The sequence below is a fragment of the Ceratotherium simum genome, chromosome 8, assembly GCF_057802395.1.
Source record: "Ceratotherium simum simum isolate JZ-2026a chromosome 8, ASM5780239v1, whole genome shotgun sequence".
In the NCBI taxonomy this organism is placed as follows: Eukaryota; Metazoa; Chordata; class Mammalia; order Perissodactyla; family Rhinocerotidae; genus Ceratotherium; species Ceratotherium simum.
In genome coordinates this window covers 58,941,464-58,962,946 of record NC_141907.1, presented here as the reverse complement: position 1 = coordinate 58,962,946, position 21,483 = coordinate 58,941,464, and the positions used below count along the sequence as shown (strand labels likewise).

Here is a 21,483-nt window from a genome sequence, read left to right as displayed (position 1 = left end):
TTAAAGTTTGGGAGAACTGTTATTATCATCCTCCATCCCATCCTTGAATTACAAATAAAAAAACTGAGGGAAAAGGAATTGAAGACACCCTTCCTTAGGTAAGTAGCAGGCCAGGAAATTCAGTTAGGTGTCTTGCAGCAATTTGATGCAAGATACTTAAACCAATGGAAACCAACTTCAAACTCAGCATTGAAAGTGATAGAGACTCAGTCTCATGTCCCAGAGAAGTGATTGACGGATGAGAAGGCAGTGCAGGTTTATATAAAGGGGATTTACATACAAGGGCTCAAGGTCAAAACCGGGGACTATGGATAGTGGTAAAGGAAAAAGACCATCCTCAAACAGCATCCTAGAAACTGGGTAGTAAATTTTTCTCCCACAGTTCAGAAAGTATGAGTGAAACAAGTAGAACCATTCAAAGAGGAGATGGACTTGGCAATGTTTCAAAGCTCAAAGACTGATGATTTTGGAAGATTTCCCTTCTACCTTAAGGCAAGGCCACACCTCAACCATCTCATACAGATAAAAATCTTCCCTAAAATGACATCAAGAAGAGATTTCTCAACCTTATACACTTCAAACAAGTCTTTGTTGGGCCAACATGGGTCAGAATGATCTGAGGTCTGTCTTCCTGTGCTTTAGCCAAGTGCAATCCCAGAAACCGGCTCAGGCATGGTTGATGTTAGATACCAGAGCCCTGTCAATCCAAGAGGGCCCTGGCGGAAGCTCCAGAGCAGGGTGGGCTGGGCCTCATCTCTGGTTCCTTGAGGCACTGCTGACTCTTCCATATGTTTGTAAAGGCAGCCTCAGGTATCTGAGATCCTCCATTTCCCCAGACTAGGGCTCATCCACTCTCTTGGAACGTATTTTATACGCTTGAGGCAAATGAGCAGTTGCTTAATTCCGCAACTGACCAGAGAATGCCAGCTAGTATAAACATGTTTTGAAAGTATATATTTTATTATTTAAATACATGTATATTTGCACATGTAGAAAAAAAATCAATAGAGAACAAATAAGTTTTTAAAATGAGTTTTAATAATTTAAATACGCCTACTTATACACACAAAGTGTGCACACACAGATTTACTGGAAAGAGGACCCACTAGTTTGGTAATTGGTCATATGCTCAATGACCTGTGAAGTCATCTCCCTTTTTGTATTAATTTGAGGGCCAGAGAGGGTGAGATCCAGTGGGGTTATGCCACGCATGAAATCCTTACCTAATGGTATGGGAATTTCCCCAGTCTCTTTTTCTAACCAGCGGAGACTCACCAAGCAGGTGATACGCCAACCAGCTTCTCTCTCCCCTTTGGATCACTCATATCCGTCACTCAATAATCTCTGGAAACATCCCTGTCATCACATGAAACAACAGTTTCCTCATTTGTTGGCGCCTGGGTGAAGAAATACTCTTCTTAGAGCAGAAGTAGATTAGTTATGTTTTTGTCCAACGCTAAAGCAAAAGTCGTAGTCTTGTTTGATGTTTAGAGTTGAATAGTCAGGAATAGTTCCGTCTTACTGATTATCCAATGGATTCTTTTGAGGTTTCTCAAGTAATTACATGTTGCTTCATATTTCCTGAAAAGCACATAGATCCACACTTGATTATAGACCAAAAATTGAGAATTTCCTTGGAAATTCTATAACTACATGAAAGTTTTAGTATTAATTCTTCATTACAATATGTCAGTGCTCTGAAAAGTTTTCAGATAGAGGTTTTGTTACATCTGATGATTAAACATTTTACCATGCAAGAAACAACAAACAGATGGAAGCAAATGTGGATTTTGTTTGTTGTTTAGTTTTTTGCTTGTTTCTGGATAATTTTACTAGAGCTGGAAGCAACCGAGTATGTATAGACTTAGAATCCTCTAAATGTTTGGAGATAGTTTTTACGGTTTCTATAAGAGTTTTCCCAACCTCTTTATTTTCCCCAAACACAAATAAAGTCCAACTTGCTAAGCAGTTAGGCCTCTTCTGTAAGAAAAGAGTCAGCAGTTGATTTTTTTCCTTCATATGAGAGGCTCATTCATTCTCCATTTAGATCCTTCCAAAGGACTTATAAATATCTGTGCTGTGGCTGGCTACAAGTAAAATTCTCTGCATGGCAGCATAAGTAAGGTCGAGAGAGAGAAGGCAATACAAGCAGCTCTAAAGTGGTAAGAACAGCTAAGGCAGCAGCAGTAGGTGAAGTTCCCATTCATTAGCTGATGAAATAGCATTTGCCTTTTCAATTTTCCATAAAGAGATTAGTTATGGGTCAGTTCAGGTCAAAGCCTTACTGGGTCCAACCTGCTCTCCTTGTCTAACCAAGGCCCCCTGTTGTGGTGGCTCTATAATAGTCCTTAAATCTTGATTTGTTTGAGTAGTGGGGGTTGATGCCTAATTGCCTAGGACATGATTTTCCTTTTGCAGTGATGACTGCTTAGAGTTGGTTGGCCATTATTTTTATTTTGACCACTTTTCTCAAGTTTGCCCTCTTCCTTTTTAAGGACCTGTGGTGTCTTTGTTTTTGATTTCTTGGCAGTAACACAGTTTAGTAAAGAAAACATTGGATCAGAAACTAGGAAACTTGAGTTTTCCCTGAGATTCTGCCATTACCAACTAGGTGAACTTTAGGGGAATCCCCTAACCCTCCAGCATCTCAGCTCTCTCATCTGTAAAACGAGGGTGTTGCACTAGGCTTTTCCAGAAATCAAATCCGTGAGTGGGCACAATCTCACACCACCCTTTGGTTCCACATTTTGTGCTCTGGCAAATTGTATATAACTCTTTAAAAAATGAGATGATAAAAGTACTATATACATTTTGTGGTAATTTTGGAAAAATAAAGAAAAATAAAAGAAGATAATTTAAATATCAAAATCACTCCTGTCGCAACCAGGGATAACTACTGTTCACATTTGTTGTATTGGTTACCAGTGTTTTTCTTTTGCATATGCATGTGTATATTTGACTTCTATTTTGTAAATATATAAACATGTGTAATTATAAATATATTTTGTAGGTAAAAAAAAATATTTTTACAAAGCATGTAATCATACTGTATATATTTTTGTATACTGTTTATTTTACTCAACATTATGACGATGTTGTTAAACTTCTTCAAAAATATTATTTTTAATGGCTACAGAATGTATCCTCCTAGCACAGTGCCAGGAGAGAAAAAAAGATCCAGTAAATTTTAGCTTTAATTATGATATTGCTGTAAAAGAATTCATTTAGAAACATCCTTTCTATTTTGACCCTTAGGTTGTTCCAGTTTTTGCTATTATAAATGATGCTGTATTAACATACTTGCACATGAATCTTTGGTAGCCTCTCTGATTATTACTTTAGGAGAGTGTATTAGTTATCTTTTGCTGCATGACAAATTATCCCAACATTTAGTGTATTAAAGCAGTTATAAATATTTATTATCTCACAGTTTTCGTGGTCAGGAGTTTAGAAGCAGTGTAGCTGGGTGGTTCTGGATCAAGGTTTCTAATGAGATTGCAGTCCAGACGTCAGCCAGAGCTGCAGTCATCTGAAGGCTTGACTAGGGCTGGGGGATATGCTTCCAACGTAACTCACTCTCATTGCTGGCAAATTGAGCTTGACTATTGGCAGAAGGCCTTAATTCATCACCTAGTCCTCACAGCATGGAGACTGGCTTGCCCAGGGCAAATGACCTAAGAGAAAGTAAGGTAGAAGCCACAATGATGTAAGTCTTTAATGATATAACCTCAGAAGTCATGCTCTATAATTTTTTCAACATCCCATTGGGTTACACAGGTCACTCCATTCAATGTGGGAGGAGTCTACTCAAGGACATGAACATCGGTAGATGAGAATCATTGGAGGCCATCTTGGAGGCTGGCTATCATAGATGGGTTCCTAAAAATGCAGTTATGAGATCATACTAACAACTGATTTTAGTAGGAAAAAATACCTTTTTTATTGATCATATTATTTAATACTTATTTATGCCTATGTAACCCAAGTGTGTGAAGTCTTGTATTTCCAAATTTTCTAGCCCTGCTGGGACACTTTGCCTTTAATTGCTTAACTGTTAAAAAGAATAGTGGAATCTCCCGCCAACAGAGGGATATTGTGAGAAACTCAGAATTCTTCCCTTCCTACCAACCCAAGGATTTTGAGTTTTATATTATTCTGGTCACTGTTTTCTGTAATATTACAAACTCACTGAATTCTCAGTCTCTTCTCTTTATCTCTCTTCCTTTAGTTGTTGTCCTCTTCTCGGACTGCTTTGTCCAATATATGATATGACTCCCATTCCTATTTCAATCAAAGTGTTTCAAGCAAATGACTGCTGTATGTAGCCGATTTTTATGAAATATTTCGGGGTAGTGAGGAGGATTATAGTCCAGCATGGTATAAAAAATAACTTAAAGTTTAATATTAGACACTGCTGTCCAAAAATTTCATCAACTACTTCCTGTCAAGACATTTCTTGCTGGCTGTTTCTTTAGGCCCCAATTCACAACTTCCTTTTTCCTTTTCCAGTTTGTCTGAAGAAACTAAAATTTCCTTTTGCTTCATTATGCAGAATAATTCAGCTCTCTTTCTATTATACCATTTTCTTCCAAATTCTCCCATGGAAAGCTACACATTTGACACCGAAGAGGCCCATAAATAATTTTCCTAAGAAAAGAACTATGTTTCCTAACATGACTTATACCACTCCTCTGGTATGTTAAAGTGGCTGCACTAATTTTTCTTTCTTCCACAAATAGAAGTATACTTTATTTTTCTACTTGTTTTCTTCTTTCAACTTTTTATTTTGATACAATTTCAGACCTACAGAAAAGTTGTAAGAATAGTAGAAAGAATTCCTATATATACGTCACCAAATTTCCTCACATTTTACCATATTTGCTTTATATTTCTCTTTCTGTGCATGTTTGTATGTATATAAATTTTTCTCTAAACCATTTGAGAGTAACATGGAGACATGATGCCCCCTTATCTGTAAATACTTCAGTGTGTATATTCTAAAAACAAGGACATTCACTTACATAACCCAAGTTCAATTATCAAAATTAGACAATTAACATTGATACACTACAATTGTCTAATCTATAGTCCTTATTCAGATTTTGCCAATTGGCCCAAGAATGTTCACTTTAGTAAAACAAAATCCAAGATCATGTGTTTCAGTTGGTTGACATGTCTGTTTAGTCTCTTTTCATCTGGAATAATTCCTCAATCTTTGTGTTTCATGACATGACGTTTTTGAAGTGTGCAGGTCAGTTATGTTTTAGAATATCCTTCAGCTTGGACTTATCAATACATCCTCCTGATTAGATTCAGGTTGTGTGCTTCTGGCAGGAAGTGCAGAAGGGATGTGTTTTTCTTAATGGACCGTATCAAGAGGCACATGGTATTGATTTGTCCCATTGCGGGTGATGGGGAGTGTGTTTTTAATATAAACTTTTTTCTTGATAGTCATAACACGGTTCTAAGTAGTTATAGTATAATGGCCTGGTAGGTTTTTGGAATTTCTTTACAAACTCACTTTATTGTAGTCCTATTTTTTAAAAAAACAAAAATTAATCTTCTTGCCTGACATGTTTTTTCTCTCTTTCTACCTATTGAAGCCTTTTTAGGTTTGGCTCAAACCCCACTTCCTCTCTGAGGTCTTCTCTGTTAACCCGTTCAGAAGTAACTTTTCCTAAACTGAAATCTTACAATTATTAAACATAAAGAACCTAGCATGAGGTCTGACATATTGTAAGCACTCATTAAATATTGGTTCCTTTCTTTTTTTGTGCTTCTCATCCGTCATCTCACATGTACTGTATTTTAAATATTTATTTGCATCATGTAATTTTAGATCTGAAAGGAAAATCAATCATGAGCTAATCTCATTTCAGTGTACATGTGAAGAAACCGAGCAAAGAAAGTTTATATAACTTTCCTACGTTAAAAAGTTAACTCTTATCAGCACCAGAGCTAGTACTGGGACTTCCTAGAGTCTTAGAACGTTAAAATTGACAAGTGATTTTGTTCTCTGGAGATGGCACAGGGTCAAAGAAGAAGGTTTAACAATTGTGGATCTAGGTTCCTGCCAGCCAATTCAACAAAACTTCTCTGGTTTTATCTGTTTTATATGTTGAGTTTTCATGTAAAAATTCTGATTAAAAAAGGATTCTGCTACTAAAAAGAAAGTAAAAATACGAAAACAATTGCTCTATCCCCTATCAACTCAACGCACAAATATCCAGCCAGGGGTCATTTAATCTATACTTTAGACCCTAGAAATAAGGAACTTCTGACTTCACATTCAATAAATATTTACTGAGCACTTTCCATGTACCAGGCATTTTGTAGGAATTTGGCATACAAAGATGAACAAGACACAGGTAATTAATACTCTCATGCAGCTGATAGATTTGACACCTTATCAATTTGAATTCTACTCACTTGTAATTCTCTCCTCAGGGTCTGCAAAGAAAAAGCCAATTGCTTGATCTACATAAAACCCTTAAATTAAAAAAGACAGGTCGATACTATATTTTATTCTTTAGGGTAAGACTCTCAGCACCCTTTGACTATATATTTTTTTTTTTTGTCTGACAATTTTTTTCTTTTCTTTTAAAGACAATTTCTTAGAGCAGTTTTAGGTTTATGATAAAATTTAGAGGAAGGTACAGAGATTTCCCATATATCCCCTGCTCCCACACACGCATAGCCTCTCTCATTATCAACGTTTCCCACCAGAGTGGTACATTTTTTTTCACCAAGAATGAACCTACACTGGCATATTATAATCACCCAAAGTCCATAGTTTACCTAAGGGTTCACTCTTGGTGTTGTACATTCAATGAGTTTGAACAAATGTATAATGACACATGTTCATCCTTATAATATCATATAGAGTATTTTCATTGCCCTAAAAAATACCCTGTGCTCTGCCTATTCATCTCTTTCCCACCTCCCATCCCTGGCAATGGCTGGTCTTTTTATTGTATGCATAGTTTTGCCTTCCCAGAGTGTCATATAGTTGGAATCACACAGGTCATAGCTTTCTCAGATTGCCTTCTTAGTAACAAGCATTTATGGTTCTGCATGTCTTTTCGTGGCTTGATAGCTCATTTGTTTTTCGCACTGAATAATATTCCATTGTCTGGATGTACCACAGTTTATTTATCCATTCATCTATTAAAGGACATCTTAGTTGCTTCCAAGTTTTGGCAATTATGAATAAAGCTGCTGTAAACATCTGTGTACAGATTTTTGTGTGGACATATGTTTTCAACTCCTTTTCATAAATACCAAGGTGTGCCATTGCTGGATTGTATGGTAAGAGTATGTTTAGTTTTATAAGAAACCGCTAAACTATCCTTCAAAGCGGCTATATAATTTTGCATTCCCACCAACGATGTATGAGAGTTTCTGTTGCTCCACATCCTCGCCAGCATGTGGTGGTGTCAGTGTTCCAAATTTTGGCCATTCTAATAGGTGTGTAGTGGTATCTCATTGTTTTAATTTGCTTTTCCCAGATGACATATGACATGGAGCATCTTCTCACATGCTTATTTGCCATTTGTATATCTTCTTTGGTGAGGTGTCTGTTAAGATCTTTGGCCCATTTTTCAATCAAGTTGTTTGTTTTATTAGTGAGTTTTAAGAGTTTGTCTATTTTGGTAAGAGTTCTTTATCAGATGTGTATTTTACAAATATTGTCTCCCAGTCTGTGGCTTATCTTCGCATTCTCTTGACATTATCTTTCGTAGAGCAGAAGTTTTAATTTAAATAAAGTGTAGCTTATCATTTATTTCTTGCATGGGTCATGTCTTTAATGTTGTATCTAAAAAGGCATAACCATACCCATGGGCATCTAGGTTTTCTCTTATATTATCTAGGATTTTTGTAGGTTTGCATCTTACATTTATGTCTATGGTCCATTTTGAGTTACTTTTTGTGAAAAGTGCAAGGTCTGCATCTAGATTCATTTCCTTGCAGGTGTATGTCCAGTTGTTCTAGCACCATTTGTTGAAGAGACTGTCTTTGCTCCATTGCATTGCTTTTGCTCTTGGTGTATTTCTGGATTTTCTATTCTCTTTTGTTGATCTATTTGTCTATTCTTTGCCAGTACCACACTGTCTTGATTGCTGTAACTTTACAGCAAATGTTGAGGTTGGGTAGCTTCAGTCCTCCAACTTTGTCCTTCTCCTTCAATATTGTGATGGCTTTTCTAGGTCTTTTGCCTTTCTGTATAAACCATAGAATCAGTTTGTTGAATCCATAAAATAACTTGCTGGGATTTTGATTGGGATTGCATTGAATCTATAGATCAATTTGGGAAGAATTGACATCTTGAAAATATTGAGTCCACCTATCCATAATCATGGAATAAATCTCCGTTTATTTAGTTCTTTGATTTCGTTCATCAGAGTTTTGTAGTTTTCCTCATGTAGATCTTGTACATATTTCATTAGATTTATACCTATGTCATTTTTGGAGGTGCTAATGTAAATGTATTATCTTTTTCATTTCCAATTCTACTTTTCATTATTAGCATATAGGAACACAATTGACTTTTACGTATTAACCTTATATCCTGCAACCTTGCTATAACTGCTTATTAGTTTCAGGAGTGTTTGTCGATTCTTTCTGATTTTCTACATAGATGATCATGTCATCTGCGGACAAGGACAGCTTTATGTCATCCTTCCCAATCTGTAAACCTTTTATTTTCTTCTGCCATATTGCATTAGCAAGAACTTCGAGTACAATGTTGAAGAGGAATGTTGAGAGAGGACATCCTTGCTTCCTACCTGATCTTAACGGGAAAGCTTTGAGTTTCTCACCATTAAGTATAATGTTAGCTGTAGGTTTTTTGTAGACAGTTTTTATCAAGTTGAGAAAGTTCCCCTCTATTCCTAGTTTACTGAGAATTTTTATCATGAATGGGTGGTGGATTTTGTCAAATGTTTTTTCTGCATCTATTGATCTGATTGTGTGATTTTTCTTTTTTAGTCTGTTGATAGGACGGATTAAATCAACTGAGTTTTGAATGTCAAACTAGCCTTTCATATCTTGGATAAATCCTACTTGGGGTCATGGTGTATAAGTCTTTTTTGTACTTTTTTGGATTCAATTTGCTACTACTTTGTTGAAGATTTTTCATCTATATTCATTCTTTTCTTGAAATATCTTTGTCTCGTGTTGGTGTTAGGATAATTCTGGCCTCATAGAATGAGGTAGGAAGTATTCCTTCTGTTTCTATCCTCTGAAAGAGATTGTAGAAAGTTTCTATAACTTCTTCCTTAAATGTTTGGTAGAATTCACCAGTGAACACATCTGGGCCCTGTGCTTTCTTTTTTGGAAGATTATTAATTATTAATTCAATTTATTTAATGGATATAGGTCTATTCAGACTTCTAATTTCTTCTTGTGTGACTTTTGGCAGATTGTGTCTTTCAAGGAATTGATCCATTTCATCTAAGTTATCAAATTTGTAGGCTTAGAGTTGTTCACGGTACTCTTTTATTTTCCTTTTAATTTCCATGGGTAATGGAAGTGATGTCCCCTCTCTCATTTCTGATATTAGTAATTTGTGTCTGCTTTCTTTTTCCCTCAGTTTCCCTCAGCATGTCTAAGGGCTTATTGATTTTGTTGATCTTTTCAAAGAACCAGCTTTTGGTGTCATTGATTTTCTCTATTGATTTCTTGTTTTCAATTTCATTTATTTCTGCTTTAATTTTTACTATTTCTTTTCTTCTGAGTACCTTGGATTTAATGTCTCTTCTTTTTTTAGTTTCCTAGGGTGGAAACTTAGATTATTGATTTTAGATTCTTCTTTTTTTATTTTTGTGAGGAAGATCAGCCCTGAGCTAACATCCATGCCAATCCTCCTCTTTTGCTGAGGAAGACTGGCCCTGGGCTAACATCCATGCCCGTCTTCCTCCAGTTTATATGGGACACCACCACAGTATGGCTTGACAAGCAGTGCCTCGGGGTGCGCACGGGATCCAAACCCGGGCCGCCAGCAGCAGAGCGCACGCACTTAACTGCTATGCCATGGGGCCGGCCCCTCTTCTTCTTTTTTAATATATGCATTCAATGCTATAAATTTCTCTCCAAGCTCTGCTTTTGCTGCATTCCACATATCTTGATAAGTTGTGTTTTTATTTTCATTTAGATCAAAATATTTTTAAACTTATCTTGAGATTTCTTCTTTCACTCATGTGTTAGTTAAAAGTATGTCGTTTATTCTCTGTGTATTTTAGGATTTTCCAGTTATATTTCTGTTATTGATTTTTAGTTTAATTCCATTGTGGCTTGAGAGCAGACATTGTATTATTTCTATTCTTTTAAATTTGTTAAGGTGTGTTTTATGGCCTAGAATGTGTTCTATCTTGGCAAATGTTCCATGTGAGCTTAAAAAATCATGTATTCTGCTGCTGGATGAAGTAGTCTACAGATGTCAACTATATCCAGGTGATTGATGTTGTTCTTGAGTTCAACTATGTCCTTACTGATTTTCTGCCTGCTAGATCTGTCCATTTATGAGATAAGGGTGTTGAAATTTCCAGCTATAATAGTGGATTTATCTATTTCTCCTTGCAGTTCTATCAGTTTTTGTCTCATATAGTTTGATGCTTTATTTTTAGCACATACATGTTAAAATTGTTTTGTCATCTTGGAGAATGCACCCATTTATCATTATGTAATGCCCTTTTTTTATCCCTGATTACTTTCCTTACTTTGAAGTCTGCTCTCTATGAAATGAATACAACTGTTCCTACTTTCTTTTGATTGGTGTTAGCATGGTATATTTTTCTCCATCCATTTACTTTTAATCAATATGTCTTTATATTTAAAGTAAGTTTATTGTAGACAACATGACTCATCCATTTTGACAATCTTTGCCTTTTAATTGGTGCATTTAGACCACTGACATTCAAAGTAATTATTGATATAGTTGGATTAATATCTACCATATTTGTTCCTGTGTTCTATTTGTTGCCCTTGTTCTTTCTTCCCATTTTTATCTTCCCCACATTTTCTGTCTTATTTGCCTTTAATTGGGCATTTTATATGATTCCATTTTCTCTCCTTTCTAAGCATATCAGTTATACTTCTTTTTCCACTTTTTTTAGTGGTTGTCCTGGAGTTTGCAATATACGTTTCCAACTAATCCAAGGCACTTTCAGATAACACTATACCACTTCACAGGTAGTATGAGTACCGTCTAATAACAAAATAATCCTAATTCCTTCCTCCTCTCCCTTGTATCATTGCTGTCATACATTTTACTTATATATAAGCATACATAAACATATACATACATAAGATGCACACTTAAGTATACATAGTTGAATACATTGTTGCTATTATTATTTTGGACAAACTGTTATCTGTTAGATCAATTAAGAACTAGAAAATAAAAGTTTTTATTTTACCTTCACCTATTCCTTCTTTTTACTCTTCCATTCTTTATTTTGATTTGGGTTTCTTTTAACATTTCTTGAAAGGCAGGTCTACTGGCAATAAATTTCCTCAATTTTTGTTTGTCTGAGAAAGTTTTTATTTCTCCTTCTCCTTTTGAGGGATAATTTATCAGGGTAGAGAATTCTAGGTTGGTGTTTTATTTCTCTCAATACTTTAAATATTGCACTCCACTCTCTTCCTGCTCACATGGTTTCTGAGGAGAAGTCACATGTAATTCTTGTCTTTGTTCCTCTATAGGTAAGATTTTTTTTCCTTTGGCTTCTTTCAGGATTTTTTCTTCATCTTTGATTTTCTATAATTAGTAAGTGATATACCTAGGAGTAGATTTTTTTTTTTTTTTTTTTTTTGTGGCACTTATCCTGCTTGGTATTCCCTGAGCTTCCTGGATCTGTTGTTTGGTGTCTGAGATTAATTTCAGGAAATTCTCAGTCACTATTGTTTCAAATATTTCTTTGTTGGTTTCTCTCTTTCTTCTCCTCCTGGTATTTCCATGATACATATGTTACGTCTTTTGTAGTTTTCCCACAGTCCTTAGATATTCTGTTCTGCTTTTTTCAGTTGTTCTCTTTGTTTTTTGGTTTTCAAGGATGTTATTGATATACCTTCTGACTCAAAGATTCTTTCCTCAGCTGTGTCCGGTCTACTACTGTCAAAGGAATTCTTCATTTCTGTTATGGTGCTTTTTAATCTCTAGCATTTCTTTTGGGTTCTTTCTTAAGATTTCCATCTCTCTGTTTACATTGCCCATCTGCTCTTGCATGCTGTCTACTTTATCCATTAGAGCCTTTAACATATTAATCATAGTTGTTTTAAATTTCCAGTCTGATAATTCCAGCATCACTGCTGTGTCTGATTCTGATACTTGCTCTGTCTCTTCAAATTATGTTTTTTGCCTTTTGGTATTCCCTGTAATTTTTTCTTGACAGCTGGACATGATGTATTGAGTAAAAGGAGCTACTTTAACTAGGCCTTTACTAATGTGGTGGTGAAGTATGGGAGGAGGGGAAGTGTTCTATAGTCTTAGATTGGGTCTCAGCCTTTTTGTGAGCCTATGCTTCTGGACTATGAACTTCATATGTGTTTTTAAATTTTTTCCTCCCCTACTGAGGTGGGACAGGATGGCTAGAGTGGGCTGGAGCTGGGTATTTCCCTTCCCCAGGTCAGTTAGATTCTGGTACCCCAGTAGGTTAGGCTCTGGTTAACTAGTTTCCTCTGATAGCAAGCCTTGTCTATAAGTACAGAGCATCCTGACGCATTTCAAGGTCATTCCTCCCCCTTAACACACACACACACACACACACACACACTACTTGCGGGAAGCCCAAGTTGATTTCTCTCCCATATTTACTATGGGAACCTGGCCAAACTCCTAGAGGTAAATCTCATAATACGACTGGTTCTTTCTGGAGTCTTTTACTCTCAGAATTGTCTGCACTGAGCCTCTAGCAGTTTGTCAATTACAGTTCAGGTTTTTCTACCGCTTTACTGGTTTCCATGGTGGTTTCTTCTTGTGGGTCTCTGCTGAGGTAAGCCATGACTCCCTGTATTTGCCTGTCTGTCTGACTCCCTGTATTTGCCTGTCTTTATTTGCCCCTTGGGGGCAGTGGTTTGCCCTGTGTCCTTCCTTCTCTAATGGATCCAAGAAGAGTTGTTACTTTTCAGTTTCTTCAGCTTTTTATTTGTTGTTAAGACAGAGTGGTGACTTCCAAGCTCCTTATGTGTGGAATTGGAAACTGGATGTCCCTTCTTCAACTATTTTTTAATGATATGGTGTCAAGTCCATACACCAATGGAGACAATCGTCTCTATACGTGTTCCAATTGCTATCATATATCTGAAGTGTGGTACCTGGGCCTGCACCCAATACTATAGGTGCCCAACCAGAACAAAGGAAATACCAGTACTACTTATCTCATTATCTTACTGATGCAGTCTAAGATGGCATTCATTTATTTACCCATCCAATAATAAGAACAAACTTGTACATGATCTTTATAATTTACATGGAAATGTACATATTTTATTCTTATTTAACTTGTCTATAAATCTTCAAGATTTTTTTTTTTTTTTTTGCTGCAATTATGTTGTATCCTGTACTTACACAGTTGATTTCTTGAACCAAAGTACAGGCTTTACTATTTACTTGTATTAGATTACATTTGATTTTATTTTTTCCATTCTTTTAGCTTGACATATATTTTTGAGTCTTTATTCTGTTGTCCTGGTTATTGACTATCTTTCTAAACTATTTGCTACCTTCAAGTTTGAGTTACATGTTATCTATAATCTCAGAGAAGCCGTTGATTAAAAAAACATTTAACAAGAATAAGGCTTAGAGAAGGATTCTGTGATTTATCATCAAAGACTTCTTTCTCACATCATAGCTGACCTTATTCCACTAATCAACCATCTCTCTCTACACAGTTGTTTAGCCAGTTCAACCAATAACATTTTACCCAATCTGTATTTTCCCATTTTTTCCTATATTAGGACATTTGCCCAATATATCTCTTAAATTGAGATGTATTATATTTTTGAGCTCCCCAATGTACAAATATAGTGAACAATTCAAAAAATAAAGTTATTTTGATATGCTTATTTGAGCTGAGACCATATTGGTTCCTAGTGATCAATCCTTTCCTCATAAAAATGAATTTGATAAATCCAGGAAAAATTTTAGAACACATCATAATTCGACAAATAATTCTTATGATGCTGGCCACTGAGTGTAGCTTTCAAGGTAAGAGATTTCTAATGAGAGGGATTCCATTGTGTAGACATCCTACATGAAGACCCTGGAGCTATAGAAAGGCAGCTTTAGTTGAGCCACTGTCTACCGCCCAGTCACATGAGCCTCAGATCATTTTAGTTTTTCCCTTGTGCTTTCTTGATCTTTCAACAAGAATGCCAACTACTGTACTATATCAATTTACTAAATAAACAATTGAGGCTGGATATTCTACCAAACATTCAAGAAGTGAGCATTTTATTCACTTGTTGAAAAAGGAATATATTGTAGTCTCTTTTAATTACATGGGGTCTTGCACATAGCAGGAGCTCAAACATAACTCAATAATAGATATGTGTTAAAAGAATACATATTGATATTCAGTCATATGGTGTGGAATTTTGGCTGTTTCAACTGGAATTACTTTAGAGGCATTTGTTGGTTGAGGGAAATGCTGTACGGAGATCAGAACATTTGCTTATTTGTCTCAACAGCTGTGTTGTAAATACAAGCTATATATGAAAGTCAAGGTGTTAAATGAGGTTAAAGGAGAAAAATGACTTTGGTTAAACACTTATTAGAATGTTTAATTTACCCCTTAATATAGGTGAATTATTTTTGCTAAATGCTTGTTTGAATAATATAACACTATTTTTTCCCACTTCTCTTGGAATTAGCATGAGTACTTTTCAACCTGCATGTGACAGAAGAGAATCTTACCATATCTATCTTTCTCAGAAATTGTTCTTTATATGCCTCATAAATCTTACATACAAATTGGAAATGACTATTTTTATCACTCTGAAATATAGCTTTTTGCACAGTAAGTGGAAACAAACAGATGAAATATCTATTTTGTTTTATTTTGCTTATAGGATTCAGTAAAAGAAAAATAAATTTTGCTTAAAACCTGTGTTTCTAAAACAATTTGCTTCTTGTGGATAATATTAAATAAAATTAAGCAAAAATTTTTTTGAAGAAATGCTAAAGGGAAAAAATGATCATAGGAGCCTTTTCTTTTTGTTATTTTGGTTTTTAAAGAAAAAGCAAATATGAATGAATAAGAGGAATCGCAAACTTATTTAGCTTCATTTTCATTGACCTGAGTTTCAGTTAGCCCTTCGTACAATTGCCTTACCTTCCTGCCACAAAAACATATACTACTTTTTTCAGTCCAAGCATCCTCATTTTCAAATATTAAGCTATTACTTTCTGCTTTGGTAAGGATATAAGGCAATGGAAGCCAAAGAGGGGAGCATATACTGGAGTAGGATTGTGTTCCCCCAAAAATATGTTGGAGTCTTAACCTTCAGTGCCTCAGAATGTGAACTTATATGGAGATAGGGTCTTCACAGAGGTAATCAAGTTAAAATGAGGTCTTTAGGCTGGGCCCTAATCTAATATGACTGGTGTTCTTACAAAAAGGGGAAATTTGGAGACAGAGATAGACGCACATAGAGGGAAGGCCATGCGAAGAGACATAGGGAGAAAAAGGCCATCTACAAGACAAGGAGAGAGGCCTAGAACAGATCTTTCCCTCACAAATCTTAGATGGAGCCAACACTGCAGACAGTTTCGATTTCAGGCTTTTAGGTTCCAAACTGTGAGACAATAAATTTCTGTTGTTTAAGCCATCCAGTTTGTGGTACTTTGTTGCAGCAGATCTAGCAAAGGTTATATGGAATTGTTCACAAGTACAAAAATGCTTATTACAGATAAAATTTACTTAATCACTTCTATGTGCCAGGTTATTAGGAAGATCTAAGCCATCTAGATATATTAACTCTTTTACTGTTTATAACTATCCCTGTGAGGTAGGTACTGTTATTTTCCCCTTTTTGTAGATGAGGAAACCCAGTCTCAGAAAGATTAATAAAATTGTCCTAAGTCACCCAGCTAAGAGGTGGAGTTGGAACTTGAATTCAGGTAGTTGGACTGCAGAGTCTATAGTCTGATCACCACATTGGATACTACACGTTACGCAGTGAGAAGCTGCCAAATTATAGAATTATTTGTTTACTTTTCCAGAAGTTAGAAAGATTCCATTTTAATTGGTGAGATTTTTCAGCGTTAGTGCTTGTATCAGTTTTCTGTGTTTGCCATAACAAATTACCGTAAACTGGGTCACTTAAAACAACAGAAATTTCTTCTTTCACAGTTCTGGAGGCCAGAAGTCTGAATTCAAGGGCCAGAGACTCTAGATTAGAGGAGATTCCATTCTTTGCCTTTTCCAGCTTCTGGTGGCTATTAGCATTCCTTGGTTACATTACTCCAATCTCTGCCTCCACGGTCACACTGCCTGCTGCTCTTCTGGCCATGTACATCAACTCTGTCTATCTCTTATGAGAGCACTTCTCATTGGATTTAGGGCCCAGATAATCCCGGATGATTTCCTCGTCTCAAGATCCTTAACTTAATTATATCTGCAAAGACTTTCCAAAAGAGGTCACGTTTACAGGTTCTAGGGATTTGATTTGACATGGACACATCTTTTGGGGGGCCACCATTCAACCCACTACAATGCTGTCTTGTATTTTTAAGTCAATGTGCTTTTCTTGTGATCACAGTGAACCAATATCATTTAGGTAAACTAATGAAGAAATATAATAACAAGAAGGAAGGGAAGGAGAGAGGGAGGGAAGGATGAGAGAAGAGAAGAGGAGAGAAAAAAGTTACCTCTAGGGAGAGTAACCATTACAAACCACTGTATGTTTCAACCTTTGCTACCAAAGTTTAGTCCTTGCTATTTGAAAGTAGTTTAAATCATGTGAAAAAATTATGGATTTGTTTGGGAAAAGTACAGTTAAGTGTTTGAATCAAAATATGGAGAAGGATTTTTAAGGCTGCTAAGATGATCTATTTTAAAATTAAAAGCCCTTCAAAAGAGCATTAGCATAAAAAAAACAGAAATTTAAGTCATCATCAGAATCTTCAATAGATCTGTCTCCCTGCCTCTGTTTCTATGGGAAACAAATGATAACATTTCAGCATAGTTTTGTACTATTACTACAAGATTAAGAAACAGTTTGTCATGAGACTAAGAAATGGCTTGCCATTGGCAAGCCTTGTGAATGTAAGACATTAGTGAGTCTTCTGCATATGAATGTTCATGATAACTTGCCAAAACCTAGTTTAAAATTCAGAATTTTAAGAAACTGAAATGTTATTCATAATAAAAAATTTGGAACTTTCTTAAAAGCTTTTCACACCCTAAAATAACAATAAGCGTGAACAGACAATTCACAAAAGAAAGTCTATAAACACGAGAAATAAAATTCAGACTCAGTAATAATCAAAGAAATGCAAGTTACATATTTTTACCCAACTGAGTGGCAGTGATTAAAAAGAATAATGGTATCTGGTATTATAAAATATGTGAATGAAAGGACATTTTTATAATTATTGGTGGATTGTAAACCAGGATGAATTTTCCCAAAGGCAAGTCTTCAAAATGCACAGATACTTAGACCCAACAATTTCAGGTCTAGGAAATGTACCCTAAGGAAATAAAAATACACGTACTCTAAAATTATCTGTTCACAGGGTGCTTATTTTATGCTTGTATTACATACAAATTGGAGACAACATATGTTTCCAACATCAAGATATTGAATGAATATTAATGTGTATTTACATAGTAGAACCTATCCAGATGCTGAGAATGATGATGAAGATTTAGATATATTGGCTTGAAAATGAACTGTGGTAATAACATCTTAGCACATGGAAAAAGAAGGTTACAGAAAGATACGATTCCATTTTTGTAAAAATCATATTATATTTATGTATTTTATTAAGATATATATTTCATACATTTATTACACAAAGAGAAATATCTGGTAGCAAAAAAAAAAGGTTAAGAATATTATCTAGAATAGATGGTAAGATTATGGGAACCTTTGGAAAGATTTATCATTGTTCTCTAATTTTTTAGTAATGAATTTGAACCACACGTAAAATAAACAAGAAAGTGTTTTAGAGATGTTTAAATACACTCTCTAATGGGTTCTCCGTTAAAGAAAAGGAACCAATATGTTAGGCAACGTTTCACAAGCACATTTTTGAGATTTGCCTCATTAAATTTTACATTGTGAACACACATAGTTAATAGAAAACACACATGGAGATTTTTTTAGGGTAAAAATTTGTAATTTGTTGGCATAGAGAAAAATAAATTTCCAAAACTAAAAACAAAATCCAATAATATGTTTCTACTTGCTTCTAAAGGACAGACATTTACAATTTACAATGGATATGTAATTGGCAAAGTAAGAATGTTTAGGGCTCTAAGAGATAGGATGAAATGAAGGACAAATAGGCAGATATTAAAGTAAGGTAGGGATTTTCTGCTGTTCTTGCTACTGTTTACTTTATATTCTAGAATAAAATATCGCAAGGACATTTCTTCACATTCAACTCAATTCAGTAAATGGTTATTGAACTCATAAAAGTCACTATATTCAAGAATGAAGAGATTAATAAGCCACAACCACTACCCTCTCATATTCAAGTAACTTCCTGATTCATACAAAAGAAAAACTTCGATAGTAGCACTCAGAAACACCACCTAGGCAAAGTGACTTTATGAAATTCTAATTTTTTAGTTGTTAGTTTTCTTTCATCCACCCTGTACCGAATGCCATTATAGGCAGAAGATGGAGGTTAAAAACCGATACTTCCTCAAAGTAAACATTGTGAACACTTTGTACCCTTTCCTTCTTCAATAGCAAATTGCTCTGTCTTAGTCCCTTTGGGCTGCTATAACAAAATAACACAGACTAGGTAGCTTATAAACAACAGAAATTTCTTTCTCACTGTTCTGAAGGCTGGGAGGTCCAAGATCAAGGTGCCAGCATGGTTGAATTCTGGTGAGGGTCCTCTTCGTGGTTCATAGCTGGCATCTTGCTGTGTTCTCACATAGTGTAGGGGTCCAGGGATCTCTCTCTTCATAAAAGCAGTAAGGTTTCCACTCCCATGACATAAGAACTTCCCAAAGGCCCCTGCTCCTCATACCATCGTCTTTGGTGGTTAGGATTTCAACATATGAATTTGAGGGAACACAAACATTCAGAGCATAGCCTGCTCCAAGAAAAGCTATAAATATGATGGGTAATACTAAGGAATGGACTCTCCCTCACTATTGGACGTCCTGGACTTCATTTACTTTGAACTTGATCTCCAAGTTGGGGGGTGGTTATGACTGCAACATGTCCCATGCTTTGGAACTGTTTATTTAAATATATTTAAAATATTTATTAAAAGATACACTTTAAAAGGGAAAATAGAATCCAAAATGCTTAAAATGAGGGGGAAACACTGTCCTATTTTTTACTTTTTCCAGTTCCGTGTGCATTTTTTGTAGAAGCAACAATTTTAAACTATTTTCTTGCATTTCCCTCCTTGGTGCTAAATAATATACCTACACATATTGTATTCTCTGTTTCTGGTTAGGATATTGAGGATTTACTCTCTTATGCCACCTTCCAGCTTTACACTGATCCTTGCAAAATAATCATATATCTTAATTTTAGGTACATCAATTAACAATATTTGTATAATAAGAAGAAATAAATCACTATAGTGTCAAGTACCGGCCTTGGATTGCATTTCTTTTCTGGTAAAATTTCGTCCCCTAAAGCTGCTAACTATTTTGCTTTTTATTACAGCACTTTCTTATAAAAATGATTATATTTCCCAACAGAGCTTCATCAGAGGCATTTTGTTGTGAAAAAATAGAGCTCAGTATTCTTGCGCTGTGCTCTGGGCCAGTGGCTCTCTAGGCCACAGCCATGGGTCTGGGAGTTCCTTTGTGTATGATCCTGAATAGGATCCACTGTGTCCTAGGTCACAATCCTTTTCTTCTTGGTGTACTCCTTGGTGTAAGGATTACCACATCCTTAAACACTGTCTAGAAAGCATGCCCAGAGGGTAAGTATATGCAGTGACGCAAGCCTGAAAATGTCTTTATTCAATCCACACTTATGATTGATGTTTTTTTAGGGTATAGAAACAGGCAAGGAGGTCTAAAATACAAGAAAAAAGTAAGAGACAAAGGTAGCTACCATTTGACTAATAGGTGTTCCGGGAAAGAGATGAAGAGAACTTGGAGCAGGCGGTTGTAAAAAATGTGTATGTGTATATATGTAACATATATTAGTTAAAGAACCATAAAGCTCCAGATTGAAAGAGCAAGCTATAATTTTTCCCCAGAGTTTTGAAGAATTTTTCCATTGCCATCTAGCATCCAGTGTTGTGGATGGGAAGTCTGAAGTTATTCAGGTTTTCATGTCTTTGTAGTTCCTTCTACTCTCTAGAAGATTTTAGGACCTTCTTTTTACCTCCAGAATTCTAAAATTTCATAATGATGTGCTTGCTTTTCTGTCAGTATTTTTAAAAGTCATTTTGTTGGATATTTGTTGCCCATTCAATGTGGGGTTTTATGGTTCCTTAGCTCCACCAAGGTTTTGTGTTGTTTCGGTTTGATTTTTTTCCTTGTCCTTTTCTGAAACTTCTATCAGTCAGATGTTAGATCTCCTAGATTTGTATTTTATGTCTTTTGCAATTTTTTAAAAATATTTTTCAGATCTTTGATGTTTTTTCTATTTTTCTGAGAAATATCCTTAACTTTATTTTCTAAACTTTCTGTTGATTTTTCAATTTAGACACTCAAATATTTAACTTCCAAGAACACTTTATTTTATCTAATTGCTTATTTTTCATAGTGGCATGATTAATGAAAATTCATCTGTTTGGTATACAAATTAGAGAATAACATTATTGTTATTGTTATTGATATTCTCCTATCTCCTCAGTTCTCTCTTTTCCTTCTGGGATTATTTTTTTCCCTGTTTGTCTTTCACACTGTGGTTTTATTTTTTTTTAAAACATGATGATTTTCAATTGCCCATTAAAAAGCTGACTGCAACCTCTGTGTTTGATTTCATTTTCAGTTGGCAGCCCCGCCTGCTGGTGATCAGAGAGAGCCAGGAGACTTACAAAATGTCAAACACCAGACATTTGTTCTCTGGGGTTCTTCATTTTTCTCCAGAGAAAAAGCCTTCACTCTCCTGTCTAAGACTTAGATTCCTGACTACTGTCTGTCTATTCCATCTAAAGTGGGGTGTGGTAGTGTGCACATGAGGTTGGGGTGACTATATGCAGACTTTCAACTAATCCCAAGTGTTCAATACCACTCCTAACATTGTCTTTATCTCTGAGGTTCTGCAGAATATGTTGCTTCCTTTCTTCTGAAGCCTCTCCACAAGCACTCCAAGCTAAGGTCTCCTCTG

At 35.5% G+C, this 21,483-nt stretch overlaps 1 long non-coding RNA gene across 1 annotated transcript in view; it reads right to left on the bottom strand.

Annotated features, from left to right (window-relative positions):
- Nucleotides 1–1,035: 1,035 nt before the first annotated feature.
- The window catches only part of LOC147916478 (uncharacterized), a 44,981-nt gene continuing 24,533 nt past the window's right edge, over nt 1,036–21,483 (bottom strand). Inside the window, exons 2-3 of the long non-coding RNA XR_015553006.1 lie at nt 3,429–3,674; nt 1,036–1,581 (exon numbers count right to left, since the gene is read on the bottom strand). This is a non-coding gene — a long non-coding RNA (uncharacterized LOC147916478). The remainder of the gene's footprint in view (nt 1,582–3,428; nt 3,675–21,483) is intronic.